This window comes from Aquarana catesbeiana, linkage group LG12 (assembly GCF_042186555.1).
Source record: "Aquarana catesbeiana isolate 2022-GZ linkage group LG12, ASM4218655v1, whole genome shotgun sequence".
In the NCBI taxonomy this organism is placed as follows: Eukaryota; Metazoa; Chordata; class Amphibia; order Anura; family Ranidae; genus Aquarana; species Aquarana catesbeiana.
This window is the reverse complement of record NC_133335.1, coordinates 180,803,160-180,816,132: the sequence shown is the minus strand read 5'-3', so window position 1 is coordinate 180,816,132 and position 12,973 is coordinate 180,803,160. Positions and strand designations below refer to the sequence as shown.

At 49.8% G+C, this 12,973-nt stretch overlaps 1 protein-coding gene across 3 annotated transcripts in view; it reads left to right on the top strand.

The window, feature by feature from the left end:
* The window catches only part of CD40 (CD40 molecule), a 152,751-nt gene that overhangs the window by 108,668 nt on the left and 31,110 nt on the right, over positions 1-12,973 (top strand). The gene's annotated exons all lie outside the window — the stretch shown is intronic.

Here is a 12,973-nt window from a genome sequence, read left to right as displayed (position 1 = left end):
TGTTGTCGGATTTGCCGATCGTGTGTACACAAATCCATCGCACAAAAGTCCAAAGTACAAACACGCATGCTCGGAAGCAAGGAAGAGCCAGAAGCGGTCAGTCTTGTAAACTAGCATTCGTAATGGAGAATTAACATTCGTGACGTGGCAAATTATGAAATTTTGAAATACAGCACACATTCTCTTCTACTTTATGGGATAATAATGAAATTGCTTTGCTGATGATACTGATGGAGTTATTGCAAACAAATTTTCAAAGTTTTATCACAAATTTTTTTCTAGTGATATCAAGAATAATATTATTATGCTTTTTTTTTTTTTTTTTTTTTTGGGGCAAGTTACCACAACACCATTATCGTGTAGTTTTTCAGATCAAAGATACAACTATGTTGGTGTCCCTTGTTAATTTTACATTGTATTTTTTTAAATGTAACTGCCTACTCCCAAACTGTCATTTGAAGTAAAACACATAGCCAAGTATTATTCTCCACTATTTTTTTTATTGTGTATTAAAAAAATAAAACAAATAAAATTAGACATGCTATCTGCCAATAGAATTTAACCAAAAAGTGCATTCTATGCATCCAAAAATATAGAAAATATACCAAATCAACCCAAAAAAATTGTCAAAGCAAAATCTCCAAGGCCAAATTAAATAACACGTTATCTCTTCCGATTCCGCAACATGTCTGGTTGACGAATGGCCGTTCAGAAACTAACTGAAAAGCGCAAAATTAAAAGCACGAAATGAAAAGCACAAAATGAAAAGTGCGAATCAACACTCACCAAACTTCTACTAACATGAAATTAGCAGAAGGAGCCCAAAGGGTGGCGCTAAAGAGCTGGAAAACAACGTAGTACGTCACTACGTTCGTAATTGTTGGCCAACAATTGTGTGATCGTGTGTATGCAAGACAAGTTTGGGCCAACGCGCTTCGGACAAAATTCCACGGTTTTGTTGGCGGAAAATCCGATCGTGTGTACGAGGCTTTAGAACTGTGTTGTCTTAATGAATGGACTGCTTTAGCACCACAATGCAGGCAAAGACAAACCTGCACCATTTTTTCAAAGCACCACACCAAACACACATGTCGTGCAATGTGGTGCACTACAGGGCAGGAGTGTTGTCCACAACTATATTAGTATTGGGGTGCCATTCAAAATTGAAGAAACCATGCATTACCACAAGGTATTATAAAGGGCTCCTTAAAGCTAATTTGATCCTAATGATAAAAGTCTATATCAGGCGGAACACTGCAATTATCAGCTTTGTGACCTATTTTGTTGACTTGTGCGTGTAGAGATGTTGGAAGTATCAATTGTGTCAAATGAAGCACATTTTCACTGTTGGTTTAGTGTGTTCACATCCTCCAAGAACAATTACATTTAAAAAACGTTATATTTGAAAAAAGGCGCTTGAGTTCTTCTACAGCAGGAGTATTGAATCAGAATTCACTGAGGTCCGATCAGTAAAATTTTCTTTAAGCAGAGGTCCAAATTGCTCTTTTGTGTGATGACTCAGATCCTTCGGATGACAGCCATCTCCTCCTATATCACAATCCTGTTCTTATATCAGTGTCCTCGGTCCCTTGCACACCACAGTCCCCCACTTCCCTTTACAGTTTCCCCTTCACAGTAGTGTTCTCAGTGCTCCTTCACATCAGCCCCTCCACTCCCTTCAAAGTAGTGTTCTGAACCCATTTCAGATCACATGCCCCCCTTTATTCAAAGCAGCGTCCTCAACCCCCTCATCAAATCATCACCCCACCACCACAATAGTATCCTCTGCCCCTTTCACTTTCACTACACTGCCTCCCTTCACATTCCCCCCTCAGCACTGCCCAATTTCACCCCCCCCACAATAGTGTGCTCGGCCCTCTTCACATATTTTTCCCACAGCACCCTCCCCCCTCCACAAAAATACCCCCCCACCTCCCCCCTTTCACATCACCCACATCAGTCCCCCTCCCAACACACACACAATAGCATGCCCTGCATTCTTCCCATCACCCCCACATCATTGCCACAATTCACATTTCCCCATCCCACTGCCCCCCCCCACACACACAGCACTGCCCAGGCCCCCCCCCCACAGTAGTGTCCTCTGCCCCATTTAAATCCCCCCCATCCTTCACAGCCATGTCCTCTGCCCCCCCTTCACTCTCCTACCTTAGACAGGGGGGGGGGGGCACAGCACCACTGCATGGAGGGAGGGAGCTGCTTGAGTTGAATTTTCATATTAACAGGCTGGTGATTGGTTCCAAGCACCACCCTGAGTCCTTACAACCAGCCACCTGCTTGTTAACCTAAAAAGTTAATTCGGGCCACTCCTGTTCCCGTCTTCCAACAGTGCTCTTGTGCCTCCCACCCGCAGTTCAGAATTGTCCTGCCTCCCGCTCTTTGCTCTGCTGTGATAATGACAGTGGCGGAGGCTTGGGGAACGAAGTGGTTCCTAAATGGCGCAACAGCAGCTGTTCAGTTGGGGCAGTGGCTCAGTCCGGATCCAGACTACGGCCCACCATTCAGTGATGCCTGCTCCACAGGCATAATGGAACAAGAATGAGAATTAAAAATGAACCACTTCCTGCCCGCCATATAGAAAAATGACAGCCAAAAAAATATTGTTGTATTATCCTGACTGGACTTCATATGATGTCCAGCAAGATAAGCTGCAGGGGCATCAGTCTGACACACCGCATCACCGATCTCGGTAAAGAGCCTATGATGGAGGCTCTTTACCATGTGATCAGCTGTGTCCAATCACAGCTGATAACATCGTAACCAGGAAGTACCGTTTATTCGCGCTGACAAGGCGCAGGTAGAGGAGAGCCGATCAGCTGCTCTCCTGACGGGGGGGGGGTGTCTGTGCTGATAATCATCGCATTGATTATCAGTGCAGACCCAGCAAGGATGCCCACTAGAGCCCACCAGGGATGCCCACCCATGACCACCAGGGATGCCCACCCATGACCACTAGGGATGCCAATCAGTGCCCATTAGAGGTGCCAATCAGTGCACATTAAAGATGCCAATTAGTGGCCATCAGTAACGCCTGCCAGTGCCTCCTCATCAATGCTGCCTATCAGTGCCACCCATCAGTGCTGCCTATGAGTGCCCATCAGTGCAACCTATAAGTGCCCATCAGTGTCGGCTATCAGTGCCCATCATTGCCGCCTATAAGTGCCCATCAGTGCCACCTCACAATGCCCCTCTGTGCCACCTATCAATGCCACCCATCAGTACTGCATATTAGTGCCTCATCATCAGTGTCCATCAGTGCTACCTTATCAGTGCCCATCAGTGAAGGATAAAACGTACTTATTTACTAAATTTTATAACAAAAACAAAGAAAAACTTTTTTCTTTTTTCAAAATTTTCGGTCTTTTTTTATTTATCAACAAATAAAAAACCCAGAGGTGATCAAATACCACCAAAAGAAAGCTCTATTTGTGGGAACAAAATTATAAAAATGTTGTTTGGGTACAGCATAGCATGACCGCGTAACTGTCATTTAAAATGCGACAGCTCTGAAAGCTGAAAATTGGCCTGGGCAGGAAGGGGGGAAGTGCCCTGTATTGAAGTGGTTAATTTCAGGTTGGAAAATGTATGTTCATATATTACAGAATTTACATAAAGACTGTGTATGTGAGAGCTTCTAGTAACCTCATTAATCGCAATACAAATACTTCTTGTGACCGTGCATTCCCTCCCACTGTATAAAAAGAGGTAAATGGCTTGCAGGGTTCTCAGGGATGCAGATTGAGGGGCTCCAGAATGGATATTATGAGAAAGTTGTTTTTTCGGTTTTCTGCGTACACACGAGCGGACTTTACGGCAGACTTGATCCGACGATCTTTCCGACGGACTTTGTAGTGTAGCTGCGCCGGACTTACACACACTTGGACACACACAATCCACCAAAGTCCGACGGATTTGTACCTGATGACCTACGACTGGACTAAAATAAGGAAGTTGATAGCCAGTAGCCAATAGCTGCCCTAGCGTCAGTTTTAGTCCGTCGGACAGTGGCGGAACTATAGGGGTCGCTGAAGTCGCACTTGCGACTGGGCCCTGCCATTCTGCCGCTGTGGGTGGGCCCAAGACCCGGCATCTCCCCCTGCACCTCTGGCTTGCCGTTTAGAATGCAGTGGGGGGAGGTGGGAGGCAGCAATCGGCAGCTCTATTGTGCCTGTGGGCGGTGGGATCTCCCTGGAGCTTGTAGTTCTCTCTTCCCGAGTGTCAGTGTAAACAGTGGAGAGAAGAGGGGAGGGGCCTCTGACCCGGGCAGGTATCACTTTCACTTTCAGTGAGTTGCTCTGCTTGTACACTGCTGCTGATACATGCCCGGGTCAGAGGCCCCTCCCCTCTCCACTGTATACACTCGGGAGAAGAACTACAAGCCTCATGGAGATTCCCTGCCTGTGGATACCATGGAGCTGCCGATCGCTGCCTCCCACCTCCACCAGCCAGGTACATGGGGAACCTCTTGAAGGAGGGGGGGGGAGTCAGTAGTCTGGGGACCCTGATGTATGGGGGGGGGCTCTCTGGGGACTCTGATGTAAGGAGGGGGGCTCTCTGGGGACCCTGATGTAAGGAGGGGCTCTCTGGGGACCCTGATGTAAGTGGGGCTCTCTGGGTACCCTGATGTAAGGGGGGGATCCCTGGGGACCCTAATATAGGGAGAGGCTCTCTAAGGACCCTGATGTAAGGGGAGGCTCTCTAGGGACCCTAATGTAGGGAAAGGGGTCTCTGGGGACCCTGACGTAAGGAGGGGGGCTCTCTGGGGACCCTGATGTAAGGAGGGGCTCTCTGGGGACCCTGATGTAAGAGGGGCTCTCTGGGGACCCTGATGTAAGGAGGGGGCTCTCTGGGGACCCTGATGTATGGGGGGGCTCTCTGGGGACCCTGATGTATGGGGGGGCTCTCTGGGGACCCTGATGTAAGGAGGGGCTCTCTGGGGACCCTGATGTAAGAAGGGGCTCTCTGAGGACCCTGATGTAAGGGGGGCTCTCTGGGGACCCTGATGTAAGGGGGGCTCAATGGGAACCCTGATGTAAGTGGGGCTCTCTGGGTAACCTGATGTAAGGGGGGATCCCTGGAGACCCTGATGTAAGGAGGGAGGCTCTCTGGGGACCCTAATATAGGGGGAGGCTCTCTGGGGACCCTAATGTAGGGGGGGGCTCTCTAGGGACCCTTATGTAAGGGTAAGCTTTCTAGGGACCCTAATGTAGGGGGAGGCTCTCTGGGGACCTTGATGTTAAGGGGAGCTCTCTGGGGACCCAGATGTAATGAGGGGGGCTCTGGGGACCCTAATATAAGTAGGGAGGCTCGCTTGGGACCCTGATGTAAGGGGAGGCTCTCTAGGGACCCTAATGTAGAGGGGGCTCTCTGGGGACCCTTATGTAAGGAGGGCTCCCTGGGGACCCTGATGTAAGGGGGGTTCTCTGGGAACTCTGATGTAGGGGGGGGGGCTTTCTGGGGACATTATTGTAAGGAAAGGGCCCTCTGAGGACACTAATGTAAGGGGGGGGGTTCTCTGGGGACACTGATGTAAGGGAGGCTCTCTGGGGACCCTAATGTAAGGGGGAGGCTCTCTGGGGACCCTGATGTAAGGAGGGGCTCTCTGGGGACCCTGATGTAAGGAGGGGCTCTCTGGGGACCCTGATGTAAGGAGGGGCTCTCTGGGGACCCTGATGTAAGGAGGGGCTCTCTGGGAACCCTGATGTAAGGGGGGCTCTCTGGGGACCCTGTTGTAAGGAAAAGGGTCTCTGGGGACCCCGACGTAAGGAGGGAACTCTCTGGGGACCCTGATGTAAGGGAGGCTCTCTGGGGACCCTAATGTAGGGGAGCTCTCTGGGTACCCTGATGTAAGGGGGATCCCTGGGTACCCTGATGTAAGGAGGGAGGCTCTCTGGGGACCCTAATATAGGGGGAGGCTCTCTAAGGACCCTGATGTAAGGGGAGGCTCTAGGGACCCTAATGTAGGGGGGCTCTCTGGGAACCCTGATGTAAGTGGAGCTCTCTGGGTACCCTGATGTAAGGGGGATCCCTGGGGACCCTGATGTAAGGAGGGAGGCTCTCTGGGGACCCTAATATAGGGGGAGGCTCTCTAAGGCCCCTGATGTAAGGGGAGGCTCTCTAGGGACCCTGATGTAGAGGGGGCTCTCTGGGGACCCTGATGTAAGGAGGGCTCCCTGGGGACCCTGATGTAAGGGGGGGTTCTCTGGGGACTCTGATGTAGGGGGGGCTTTCTGGGGACATTATTGTAAGGAAGGGGCCCTCTGAGGACACTAACGTAAGGGGGGGTTCTCTGGGGACACTGATGTAAGGGAGGCTCTCTGGGGACCCTAATGTAAGGGGGAGGCTCTCTGGGAACCCTGATGTAAGGAGGGGCTCTCTGGGGACCCTGATGTAAGGAGGGGCTCTCTGGGAACCCTGATGTAAGGGGGGCTCTCTGGGGACCCTGTTGTAAGGAAAAGGGTCTCTGGGGACCCCGACGTAAGGAGGGAACTCTCTGGGGACCCTGATGTAAGGGAGGCTCTCTGGGGACCCTAATGTAGAGGGAGGCTCTCTAAGGACCCTGATGTAAGGGGAGGCTCTAGGGACCCTAATGTAGGGGGGCTCTCTGGGAACCCTGATGTAAGTGGAGCTCTCTGGGTACCCTGATGTAAGGGGGATCCCTGGGGACCCTGATGTAAGGAGGGAGGCTCTCTGGGGACCCTAATATAGGGGGAGGCTCTCTAAGGCCCCTGATGTAAGGGGAGGCTCTCTAGGGACCCTAATGTAGAGGGGGCTCTCTGGGGACCCTGATGTAAGGAGGGCTCCCTGGGGACCCTGATGTAAGGGGGGTTCTCTGGGGACTCTGATGTAGGGGGGGCTTTCTGGGGACATTATTGTAAGGAAGGGGCCCTCTGAGGACACTAACGTAAGGGGGGGTTCTCTGGGGACACTGATGTAAGGGAGGCTCTCTGGGGACCCTAATGTAAGGGGGAGGCTCTCTGGGAACCCTGATGTAAGGAGGGGCTCTCTGGGGACCCTGATGTAAGGAGGGGCTCTCTGGGGACCCTGATGTAAGGAGGGGCTCTCTGGGAACCCTGATGTAAGGTGGGCTCTCTGGGGACCCTGTTGTAAGGAAAAGGGTCTCTGGGGACCCCGACGTAAGGAGGGAACTCTCTGGGGACCCTGATGTAAGGGAGGCTCTCTGGGGACCCTAATGTAGGGGAGCTCTCTGGGTACCCTGATGTAAGGGGGGATCCCTGGGGACCCTGATGTAAGGAGGGAGGCTCTCTGGGGACCCTAATATAGGGGGAGGCTCTCTAAGGACCCTGATGTAAGGGGAGGCTCTAGGGACCCTAATGTAGGGGGGCTCTCTGGGAACCCTGATGTAAGTGGAGCTCTCTGGGTACCCTGATGTAAGGGGGGATCCCTGGGGACCCTGATGTAAGGAGGGAGGCTCTCTGGGGACCCTAATATAGTGGGAGGCTCTCTAAGGACCCTGATGTAAGGGGAGGCTCTAGGGACCCTAATGTAGGGGGGGCTCTCTGGGGACCCTGATGTAAGGAGGGCCCCCTGGGGACTCTGATGTAAGGAGGGCTCCCTGGGGACCCAGATGTAAGGAGAGGCTCACTGGGGACCCTGGTGTAAGGGGAGGCTCACTGGGGACCCTGATGTAAGGGGAGGATCTCTGGGGACCCTAATATAGGGAGAGGCGCTCTGGGGACCCTAATGTAGGGGGAGGATCTCTGGGGACCCTTATGTAAGGGTAAGCTTTCTAGGGACCCTAATGTAGGGGGAGGCTCTCTGGGGACCTTGATATTAAGGGGAGCTCTCTGGGGACCCTGATGTAATGAGGGGGACTCTGGGGAGCCTAATATGAGTAGAGAGGCTCGCTTGGGACCCTGATGTAAGGAGGGCTCCCTGGGGACCCTGATGTAAGGGGGGTTCTCTGGGGACTCTGATGTGGGGGGGGGCTTTCTGGGGACATTATTGTAAGGAAGGGGCCCTCTGAGGACACTAATGTAAAGGGGGGCTCTCTGGGGACACTGATGTAAGGGAGGCTCTCTGGGGACCCTAATGTAAGGGGGAGGCTCTCTGGGACCCTAATGTAAGGGGGAGGCTCTCTGGGGACCCTGATGTAAGGAGGGGCTCTCTGGGGACCCTGATGTAAGGAGGGGCTCTCTGGGGACCCTGATGTAAGGAGGGGCTCTCTGGGGACCCTGATGTAAGGAGGGGCTCTCTGGGGACCCAGATGTAAGGAAAGGGGTCTCTGGGGACCCTGATGTAAGGAAAGTGGTCTCTGGGGACCCTGACATAAGGAGGGGACTCTCTAGGGACCCTGATGTAAGGGAGGCTCTCTGGGGACCCTGATGTAAGGGAGGCTCTCTGGAGACCCTGATGAAAGGGAGGCTCTCTGGGGACCCTGATGTAAGGGAGGCTCTCTGGGGACCCTAATGTAGGGGGGCTCTCTGGGAACCCTGATGTAAGTGGGGCTCTCTGGGTACCCTGATGTAAGGGGGGATCCCTGGGGACCCTGATGTAAGGAGGGAGGCTCTCTGGGGACCCTAATATAGGGGGAGGCTCTCTAAGGACCCTGATGTAAGGGGAGACTCTCTGGGGACCCTGATGTAAGGAGGGCTTCCTGGGAACACTGAAGTAAGGGGAGGCTCTCTGGGGACCCTGATGTAAGGGGAGGCTCTCTGGGGACCCTGATGTAAGGGGAGGATCTCTGGGGACCCTAATGTAGGGGGAGGCTCCCTGGGGACCCTTATGTAAGGGTAAGCTTTCTAGGGACCCTAATGTAGGGGGAGGCTCTCTGGGGACCCTGATGTAAGGAGGGGCTCTCTGGGGACCTTGATATTAAGGGGAGCTCTCTGGGGACCCTGATGTAATGAGGGGGGCTCTCTGGGGACCCTAATATAAGTAGGGAGGCTCTCTAGGGACCCTAATGTAGGTTCTGCGGACCCTGATGTAGGTGGTGGATCCCTGGGGACCCTGATGTAAGTGGGGGATCCGCATTCAGATATGTATATATGTATATGTATATGTATATGTATATATACATATATACATATATACATACACATATATATTATATATATGTGTATGCCCGCCAAAGTGTATGACTTTCCTTACTTAGCTGCTATGGGCTCTAGCCCGAGATCTTTTGTAGACCTAGCAATGCCACTGGTGGGGGCCCTTCATGGTTTCTTGCACCGGGGCCCTGAAGATTCTTGTTACGCCTCTGCCGTCGGACTAGCATACAGATAAGCGGATTTTTCGACCGGACTCGAGTCCCTTGAAAAGATTTGAAACATGTTTCATTTCTAGGTTCATCGAACTTTTGGGGGAAAAAAAATCTGCTGGAGCCTACACGCGTTCGAATTATCCGACGGACCAAGTCTGCGGTAAAGTCCGCTCGTGTGTACGCGGCATTACTCTTGGATTGGGTTCTGGAGTCCTGAAGCTTTAAAGATTCTTGGGAGGGACAAATCATGTGTCCAGGTCCCTCACCGGAGACCAGCAAGCTGTGTGTGCAGGTGCACACAGCCTTTATAATCAACGAGCTGTCTGCAATTCAGGGCTCGACCCGGGAGACAGAAGGTCCCCTGTCCAGAGGTCAGGGCATGGGCCAGTGCAGTAGGGAACTGCAAGAGAGCCAAGAGAGGTGCAGAGATGCACATGAGCGCAGTGGTGTTGAGAGACAGTCTGAAGGACCAGACTAAAGGCCTAAGTTGAGGTTTGAGCAGCGGCGCTGGGAGAGGAAGCCAGGAGGCTTGATGCCATTTTACTTTGGTGTTTGAAGTGATGGTGGAAAGCCCTTCAAGGGCTCTTTTACTTTCCTTAGAAACAAAACTGGGCCAGCAAGTCCTGAAACATAATTCCTGGCTAGTTTTGAACTCATTGGAAAGCACTAAACTTCAGTGAAACCCCATAATATCACAATATATTAGTGGAATGTTTAGTATTCCAGAATCATATTCCCATGTGTGCTACCAGGCTATTGCTTGCTTGATGAACTAAAGCGTCAAAGGGCATGTCATACAGATCCTGAATAAGCTGGTTTCATAGCTGTGACTAAGGAAATAAACTGGCAGAGTGTAGAAGTTGTAAGAGGAAGGGGATGGCTAGTTGCTGATCACAGCCAGTGTTTACAACATGCGATTGCTCTGATTAGTTCACAGCGATCACAAGGCATGGAGCCACTCTGACTGATTTTGTCTGTGATCTGCACTGTCTAATGACAGCTTGATCACAGGCTTTGTGATTGCATCTGGAAGGCGCATGTACAAAACAGATAAAGATGTCTTTAAATGTCCACTTATGCCCCGTACACACGATCAGAAATTCGACCAGCAAAAGTCGGATGAGAGCTTTTGGTCAGAAATTCTGACCGTGTCTATGCTCCATCGGACTTTTGCTGGCAGAATTCAAGCCAGCAAAAGATTGAGAGCAAGTTCTCTATTTTTCGGTCGGAAAAAGTTCCTATCCGAAAATGTGTTTGTATGCAATTCGGAAGCGCAAAAAATTACGCATGCACAGAAACAATTAGACGCATGCTCGGAAGCATTGAACTTCATTTTCTCGGCTCGTCGTAGTGTTGTACGTCACCGCGATCTTGACGGTCAAAAGTTTAGAGAACTTTTGTGTGACCGTGTGTATGCAAGGCAAGCTTGAGCGGAATTCCGTCGTAAAAACCATTCAAGTTTTTTCTGACGGAATTTCTGATCGTGTGTATGGGGCATTAGAGAAAAAGGTGCTCTGATGGTCTGTTTCATTGCAATGACTGGTCGTGAAGAGGTTGAAAAAAAAAAGAGTGAATACAATTATTAAAATTACATTAGCGTGTTTAAGTTTAAATATGATTTTAGTAATTAGGTTTAGATCTACTGTAAGCGCAGTATAGCCAGCCAGGATCCAACAGGTATAAGGGAGCAAATGCAAGTGCAACCTATGCTTTTGGTAATTGTAAAAGACAATTGTTTACATATTTTTAATAATTTATAGATAGAGAAATTTTCAGCGACTCTTAATGACATTCTGCTATCACATTGGTAAATGGAAGGCAGTATAATAAATATAAATTATAAATAGTAGTTTCCATTTCATTTATTAATAAAATGTTGTAGCTACAGGCAGCATTAACTTTGAAGAACTCAATCAAGATAGCTCTTTAATTGCAAAGTGTTGAGTAAATAGGCTGTTTGATATAAATGCGTGTGTGTGTGTGTTTTTTTTTAATGAAGAAAACCTGTTTCAGCTACATAAATTAAATCTGCTAATTTCCTTCAAAGGAATTCCAGATGAACAAAAATGCATAAATTGCACCAAACAGTATTGCTGCTTGCTTTAGGCCTACTGGTTAATAAAACATCAGTCGATTAAAGTTATTCCCGTCACAAATTAAGATGGAGGCAGAGTGTGTGTATGTGTTTTCATGGCTGTAAAGCATATATCAGTTTGATTAGCTTTAATGTCTGTTACCCTTATTTGGTGTGGTATATGTACGGTGTGCTGATCACGTTCTAGTGCAGCAATGCTGGTTAAGTGCAATGTTTTAAATTTTTATGTGATTAGAATAGACCAGACTTTCTAAACCCTTTTAACATGGAGGAATCCTTGAAATAACTTTTAGGTCTTTGGGAGCACCTTACAATAGCTACCGCTTAGCATGTTTGTAAGCAGGTTGAAATAGCCAGATAGTTGCTGCCCAGGAGGGGAGGAGGTAATGCTTTTCTCGATTCTTTGGTTTTTGGAGGGTTCTTCTCTGTGTGTCCGGCCCACTAATCCTGTGATATATAAATATGGGACAGTGGTCCAGTACATGGTGAACCCCCAGAGAGCTATAGTAGGGAGAGTTTGGGGATTTCCCCGCCCCCCCCCCTCCCGTGGAGAGCCCAAGAGAGAGAGAGCTGAGACCGATGCCTGTAAGGGAGAGAGACAGAGAATGTTACTCGCGAGGAGCAGAAGGAGGCCATCTATTACCAACAGGATGTAAAGTCATCTGAACTTGAGGTTCGCCCCGAAGACACTAGAACTAGAGCATGCCTCTAGAGGACTTGCATCTGCATGAGAGTGCCTCTGAAGGACTATATTTGCTGGACCTCTTCTTTGCAGGTATACCAGGGCAGCACAAGCCTGTAGCTAGGAGTAGGAACTTAGGAAAGACCCTGTACTTGTATGTTAGACATTTAAATTTTAATTTTGCACTTTGAAATGTTGTTGTCCTTGCCTGGTCGGAAGTTACTGATCGAGGTGTATTGCAAGTAACCGGCATTGTTCACCGAGTGGGTCTTAACACACTGGGGTATGAAGACTTTGGTGTGGAGTGGAGTAATAGGAAGACAAGTTATACCAAGGGTAACAGATGTTTAACAATCAGCCTGTTGGTAGCGTGTACCCATTATAGGTGGAAGGGCCTCTAACAGCGGGGGAAATGTTATCAGCACTCCTTCCAACGGCGGGCTGTCTCCCAATGCAACGGGAGCAGATTTGCCCTGCAGAGGTTCCCATCCTGTACAGAGGTACAGAAGCTCAAGAGTTAAGTTATATGCACATGTGGAGCTTGTGCAGAATGTACGGCGGGGCCCAGTATGCTATTGGGGAGTAGTAGTGGAAAACGCTGGACAGGTGGATGTGAACAAGGTTTAGCATGTCCCTCCTAAATGCAGAATACAGAGAAGGTGTAGATTGACGATTAACATGGGGACCGAAGAGTTAACTGGAGAACAGTTGCAGTGCAGGTGTGCATGGTATATGTTTAACTCTAAGATCCAAGATTAGAGGTCCGTATTAACGTTGAGCATTCCCCCACAAGAGCATCAGCCTTGTCCCAGGGCATTGATGAAGAAGACGGCACAAAGTAAAGGTACCCCATGTGAACAAGGTGACCCTGTACAAGGTGCCTAGCATAGCCCAGAAGAACCCGCTGTCAGGTCTCTCACTTACCAGACCGGTGAGTCCGCTTGGGCAGAGG